The following is a 7598-nucleotide window of genomic DNA, read 5'->3' on the forward strand; positions in this document are numbered from 1 at the left end:
TTTAAAATTATAATACAGGGTATCTAAGAGATACCGCCACGCTGAAAAATAGCAGTCAAAATTCTGACTCTAAAACCACAATAAATGTCCACATAGTACAAGGAGCGAAGACGAAGACAAAATAAACCAGTAAAAATAATAAGATAATTCCAGATCCTGGATTTCTGGCTTTGCATAAATAATAATGCTTTGCCTTCATCGGTGGAATATACTTAAGTACATGAATACAAATATATGTATATAAACAGTATACTTACATATACGGACGTATACACACATATATATGCATGTATGTACACGACTAGCTTAAATAGCCCGCCTATTTTTATTCCCATGCTGACCACTTGATAAGATCAATATTTTAAATATCGATCTTATCCTTATTTATATATATATATATATATATATATATATATAGCTATCACACAAAGTCACAACCTCACACTTCCAAAAGTCACCTATACACACGTATACGAACTTCCTTATGTATACACACCACACTGCTTTGACCAGTCCATTCCCTTGACCGACCGCGCTATTTTAGAAAAAACTGTTTTATGTCAAGTGCCACTTCCTCTGTCTGATCAAAAGAACACTCTTCGGGTTTACGATATCCAAATTAACTTTCTCTCCAACGAGTGCATTCTCTCTCTCTCTCTCTCTCTCTCTCTCTCTCTCTCTCTCTCTCTCTCTATCTATCTCTCTCTTTCACTCCAACGAGTTATTCTCTTTCTCTTTTTCTCCCCCTCTCTCTCCACACACGCATACACACACAAACATATACACAAATACATACTCCGAGAGACACATGAGTATTCTTGGATCAAAATAATGTATTTGAATTACGCACACACACACACGAAACACAAATCGCAATTTATACTGCACGCGCAAACACACTAAACAACTCTATAACAGCCACATACCTATTATAACACATATTTACGTACGCACATATACATATACACACAGCCTCACACACCCTGCCTAATACTTTCTATGATGCACATACACACTACCAAAGACACATACACACATATCCTCATAGGTCGACATTCCCCCAGGCTGATAACATTTTATATTTCCTGCCTAGCTTTTTTCTAATTTCTTTCTCTGTCTTTTCGTATTATGAGTGTGTATATGTATGTGTATATGTATGTACACATACACACACACATCCCACACATTTTCGTCTAGAAGCACTGACAAAGACAATTTTTTCTTTCATTCAAGTATTAAAGTGATACCTTATTCATCGAACTATGTTCGTGTCTGTGTTGTTTTGGAATTTTGACGGTTTTGCCCTTTTTCACTTTACATCGTACGCACATACATACTACGTTCTAAGTTCACATTGCTCCGAAGTCGACTTTGCCTTTCATCCTTTCGGGGTCAATAAAATAAGTACCAGTTGAACACTGGAGTTAATGTAATCGACTTATCCCCAAAATTGCTGCCCTTGTGGCAAAACATTATTATTATTATTATTATTATTATTATTATTATTATTATTATTATTATTATTATATATATATATATATATATATATATGTGTGTGTGTTTGTATGTAAGTGTATGTGAGTGCGCTTGCATGCGCGCGCATGCAGGGATTGTTTTATAGCTAATGCTCTAAGATAATGAGATAATCACAAGTTGGTCGGACTGTGCCTGGAACACTTGCTTTTTCTCCTCTTCACATAACACTGACGTGAATATGCGTTTTTCATTTCTTCGCGTTTTACAGTTATCCTGACAGAGCCAAATCTCAGCACTGTTTAATAAAATATACAATTTAACAAGGATCCGTTACGACATTAGCGCTTTCATACCTCACAAGAAGTGATAGACAGGATAGCTAGGTATCTTTTGTGAGACCTTTCAGCAGTAGATAATCTTTCAGCAATGCTTCTGAAACCGTAGTAATACGAAATGAGATTTAAGATCGTTTCTGTAATGGTCCATAAAGTAGAAGTACGTGGGAGGCGAGAGCAAGCAAGGTCCATTTCCGTGATTCAAATTCGATTCCCTACTGTTGGTTCTTTGTTTCTCAAATTTCACATGCAAATGTTCACAGATGTATGTGTTTATGTGTCCGTGTGTCTGCACGAGTTTGAGTGTATATGTCTGTTTGAGCGTGTATATATGAGTGTGTGTGTGTGTATGTGTGTGTGTGTGTGTGTGTGTGTATGTGTGTGTGTGTGTGTGTGTGTGTGTGTGTGTGTGTGTGTGTGTGTGTGTGTGTGTGTGTGTGTGTGTGTGTGTGTGTGTGTATAATTAGGCTTTAGCACTTCATCAATGAATACATGACAAACAAACGACTGGAAAGAAGATATTGCATGTAGAAAGCGATAGCCATTTCAAATACGCGCGCGCGCGAGCACATACACACATACCCACTACACACAGACACAGACACACACATACACAGACACATACATACACAGACACACACATACACAGACACACACATACACAGACACACACATACACGCACAAATTCTACCTTCATGAATCAAGCTACCAGTAATCCTGTTCCACCGATAATTCAGACATAACTTGTAGTTCGGTGCCCCAACCAGCTGCTATCATATTTAGTCCCAGCCATGGTTCCACAGAGGTGACTCTCATGGTGTAAAGCACAAATATTATACATTGTCAATAGCAAACGAGGTTGAACTTGTGAAAAACTTGACAGCAGTGTGTCTGTGAGAAACTTGTGTAAATTCTTTTCTACTATCGGCACAAAGCCTGACATTTTTGGGGAGGGGACTAGTCAGTTACATCGACCCCAGTGTTTCACTGGTACTTAATTTATTGACCCCGAAACGATGAAAGGCAAAGTCGACCTCGGCGGAATTTGAACTCAGAAGGTAGCAACGGGTGAAATACCATCATGCATTTCGTCCAACGTGCTAACAATTCTGCCAGCTCACCGCCGTAAACTTGTGTAAATTCTACAACACCGGCTTTTCTATAATGCATGGCGTAAAGAATCGGAAAGAAAAAGAGAATGCAGTTCTTTGCTGGCAGAAGTTCTAAGATTAATGATGTGCATGAGGAACAGATGTGCATAAGGCAAGTGAGAACAATTCAGAACAGGGTGCAGTGTTAAAGTGGTTTAAGCTCCGCATGAGTGAAGATGTTGAGATGTTTGAGGATCTGGTGAAGGAGCAAACAACAATATTTTTTTATAAACAATATACTAGATTATGGGTGTGCTTATAGTGACGTTCAGCGTTATAGTTTCTTATTTCTTTATTACCCACAAGGGGCTAAATATAGAGGGGACAAACAAGGACAGACAAAGGGATTAAGTCGATTATACCGACCCCAGTGCGTAACTGGTACTTAATTTATCGACCCCGAAAGGATGAAAGGCAAAGTCGACCTCGGCGGAATTTGAACTCAGGACGTAACGGCAGACGAAATACCGCTAAGCATTTCGCCCGGCGTACTAGCGTTATAGTTTCAAGTAGCGACATGGCCTAACCCTTTTACTGTGAGAAGCAGACATATCCACTCAAAATTTCTTTACCCTTAACTGTAGAAAGAAGTTTTATATACAAATCTATTGAGGAATGTTATGTTTGAAACTATTTCCTGTTGCGATATGTCAAGTTTATTGAGGTAGCGTGATTGTATTGTTTTAGTAGGTATTCAACATAATTACTGGAATAGCCATAGAATTTAATTCCGCTGCTAAAGGGTTAAAAAGTATCGTTAAGTGTGTGGCAAAACCGTTCAGTGAACAAGTAAGCAGCTATACACGTAACCATGTTAGTTTCTGATGGAAAATACAAGTCGTGAGGGACCTTGTTCAAAACGGGGGCACCAATTTTCATTTATGTTTTATGTAGTGTTTTTGGTACCGAAAGACTTTCAAACTTCGTATACTTATCTATTTTGTGTTATAGAACAGAAAAAAATTTTGTATTCAAATTTATTTCATGTAAAAAATTGTCTTATTTCGATAATTTCAACCAATCACTGACAAGTATTCAGCTGTTTACACTTACTCCTTTGGTAGTTTAAGCGGTGTAAAGCGTATTTAATCTCCATTACTTCTGACATTTTGCAGAGGCAACACACGTGTGTTCGTTTTCCCTAACCCTAACCCTAACCCTAATTGACTTGCTCCTTCCCTCAAAAACCATGCCTTGTGCCTATAATAGAAAGGTTTATTAGCTACTGCCAATATGCTTCAGCCATTTTTTGACAAGGAAATAATAATTTTATCACCGCGAGAATCGTTTGTTTACGTAGTCAGCACTTACTGTTATTCGGCTGAATGGACGTCAGTCATTGGTTGAAATTACAGAAATACGACAACTTTAACATGAAATAACTTGCGATGTACGTTTTTTTGTTAAGAAGACTAAGAGAAAAAGATGTTTTATATGACACATTCTACCAGTGTCCCAAGTTTCAAAGTGATTCGTTAAGAAAATACTGGTGCCCCCGTTTTGAACAAGATCCGTCGTGAGTATAATACCGAAAAGAATCCTGTCAAAAGAGGATTCAAAATCACTAAGTTACAAACCATTGAAAAACTGTGTAGGTTGCTCTAATATTGTGAAAAAAGTTCTGACAAAAATTTTAGAAATTTACCGTGTCAACAAGAAAGGATAGATTACAACAAATATTGTTTTCTACTCTAGGCACAAGGCCCGAAATTTTTGGGGAGTGGGCCAGTTGATTAGATCGACCCCAGTACGTGACTGGTACTTAATTTATCGACCCCGAAAGGATGAAAGGCAAAGTCGACCTCGGCGGAATTTGAACTCAGAACGTAGCGGCAGACGAAATACCGCTAAGCATTTTGCCCGGCGTGCTAACGTTTCTGCCAGCTCGCCACCTTTGGATTACAACAAATAGTACACAATAGTTTTCTTCTCCTGGACAACAACTCCCATATGACCCTTATTTTAGACAACCACTCCACACATTCTAAAGCAAAACTTCAAGCAAAACAAAACCAATATCTCCCTATCGTCAAACTCTACGTTATTAATTCAAACTCTAAACCAATTCTTGAGCCTAAGTATCTCTCAATTCTTGAGCCTAAGTATCTCTCAATTCTTGAGCCTAAGTATCTCTCAATTCTTGAGCCTAAGTATCGCTCCTTGCTTACGAGGCATCTACTGAGTGAATTTAACTCTGTCTAATCAATATAGAAGGGCACGGGGGCTGTGTGCATGATACACAAGCAATGGCTTTAACTTATAATCTCCTGGACAATTACCTCCCAACATAATGGTCACACGTACTTTTGAGACCTTGTAGCCTGGAATAGTTTTCTCCTCCTTGGAAATAAATGAACGGTCTGGCAATTTTTTTCCAATACAACCCAATTTCGTCTACGTTAAAAATCCGTTCGGGAAGAAACCCGTTTTCTTCGATGATTTTCTTTAATGCATCAGGAAATTCCGCTGCTGCTTGCTCGTCAGCTGATGCCCTTTCACCTTGCTTCTTAATGGAGTAATTACTTCTTCACTCCTTAAATCTCATGAACCATCCTTGACTTGCCTTGAACTCTACATCTTTCTCATCTGGATATTTTTCTTCAGTTCCTCAAACAAAGACAACGCTTTCCCTTGAATGATTTCTTCACTAATAGTAGCACGGTGACGATTCAACCTAGCAGTCCAAAGGGAAAGACTTTCCTTTACTTCTTTTCTTATTAACAGTGTTTTTCATCCCTGAGACTTCAGATTTGATATCTTGTCCTTATTATGTACAATCGTCGAGACAGTTGTCCAACTCATCATGCAAATGCTACCACTCTTTTACCTTTTTCATGGTGTTTTATCATAGCTAGTTTATCTTCCAGCGTTATAGCATGACGCTAAGCACTTTCACTATTAATTTTCTTAGGAGCCATAGGGCCAAAAAATGAAGTCACAATGAATGAGAAAGTAGCCGATAAACAGACGTAAACAAATCTGAATCCAAAACAATCGCGAGTATCACGAGTAACAACGACGCCTAACGGTAGATGTTAGAACTACAGTGCAATATGAGCTCCGAAAGATCAGTAAATAAGACAACACAGCTGATCTCATGATTTTGTTCACTAAACTACACTACTTTATGTACGTATTTTAATATGATTTTATATGCTTATTTATTGTATAGTAACATGATTTTATGTACTTTTAACGGTTTTCTAGTGATTTTACGATTCCAATATTTGTGGCATTCCGCACACTTTTATTGAAAGTTTTTATTTCACCAGAAATTATCGCAAAACCAATGGGGTCTAGTCTTTTTCTATTGCTATGGACTTGCTTTCCCTTCACCAACCGCGTCTGCCGACAGTCGGTGAGTTACCTTCACCACGGAAGGAAACGAACCTTACTTATCAAATGACAAACAGCCTTATTTAAAAGTTGTGACCAATTCACACACGCGCGCACACACACACACACACACATATACACACACACGCACACACATACACACACATTTATATACTATCTCTCTCTATATATATGTATGTATATATGTATGTACACACACGCGTGCATATATACAAGTGTATGTTATACCAGGACATACGAAGCTGTTACTGGTAACATGTAGAATTTGTTGTGTGGTGGAGAGGGTGATTTTGGACACGCTACAAGATGAAAACAAGAGCTGTCAAGAGTGGATGAACTCACGAAAGTCAATGGCTATCCAATTATATGGCATGCAGAAACAGAAATGCTCGTGATAATGAACGAGAACATCGTAAAACCACATGGGATTAAGAGTCCAATAAGTTTATATCAAAACGTCTGTCGTGAAGAAATTTCCTCTGGTATAAATCTTGAGGTTCGATCAACTTTTGATTATCCTAGTCGCTGCTGAGTTATCAGAAAGCAAGCTGTTCTATGAGGAAAACGAATGCAGTTCTGTGCATCACATACTGTAATCAATTTCACATACAAGAACTTCTTGGAAAACACTATGAATCTCTCACAAAGGTCTCTGGTGAAGGAGATACGGTAACATATTGGAAGTATGAATTCGGAAACTTGCATATAAACGGGTTGGGATAGTGATCGCTTTTTCTCTAAGCTATTACAATGGAGATAGACGGTTTCTGGTTTGATATAAAAGTCTTAACTTCCTCAGAACATCTTAACCTTTTGAAATACCATCTGAATCTGCCCCGTTGAAATCTGCTGGCGTCCTTAATTGCTTAGCGCCAAAATGCGGACAGCCTCAGTGTGAGAAGTACTAATCAGCAGTAAAATATTCGGAAGTGAATATTTATAAGATATTATTATTGCTATTATTATTGAAGGCAATATAAATAGTTGGTAATAACAGAAACTTTAATATTTCAAAAGGTTAAGATGTGTTGAGGAAGGTAAGATTTTTTTATATCAAACCAGAAACCGGTCCACATATATGCCTGTACCATTAAATGTATAGCTTTATGTCATATTCGTATATGAGAGACTTTTTCGATCTGCTAGTATACTGTTGAATCTGCTGTTTTCAATGCTAATCTTCTGGTAGTTCAAATAAGGGTTTTGACTCTTATTTCTAGTGGGTATTATGATTTATATATATATATATATATATAAATATATATATATACATACATA

The sequence above is a fragment of the Octopus bimaculoides genome, chromosome 3 (genome assembly GCF_001194135.2).
Source record: "Octopus bimaculoides isolate UCB-OBI-ISO-001 chromosome 3, ASM119413v2, whole genome shotgun sequence".
In the NCBI taxonomy this organism is placed as follows: domain Eukaryota; kingdom Metazoa; phylum Mollusca; class Cephalopoda; order Octopoda; family Octopodidae; genus Octopus; species Octopus bimaculoides.